Source organism: Fulmarus glacialis, unplaced genomic scaffold (assembly GCF_000690835.1).
Source record: "Fulmarus glacialis isolate BGI_N327 unplaced genomic scaffold, ASM69083v1 scaffold29751, whole genome shotgun sequence".
NCBI classification, from domain to species: Eukaryota; Metazoa; Chordata; class Aves; order Procellariiformes; family Procellariidae; genus Fulmarus; species Fulmarus glacialis.
Window position 1 is genome coordinate 1 of NW_009193873.1, and position 307 is coordinate 307.

The following is a 307-nucleotide window of genomic DNA, read 5'->3' on the forward strand; positions in this document are numbered from 1 at the left end:
CCCCCACCTCTTTGTGCCCTCCCCACACGGCCTGCCCTCGCCACGCTGCTCGTGACCCTCAGCCTGCCCTGACTGCCCTGCTCCCCGACCCCAAGTCCACACTGACCCCCAGCCTACCCTTGTCACCCTGCTCCTGATTCCCAGCCTGCCTGGCCACCCTGTTGCCTGACCCCCAGCCCACCCTCACCACCCTGCTCCTTGACCCCCAGCCCCAGCTTCATCACCCTGTCCCTTCCACCCACAGCCTGGCCAGTCCGCTAGAGCTGGCAGTGGTAGCCCTGCTCTTGATGCTTTGGCTGCACGTAGA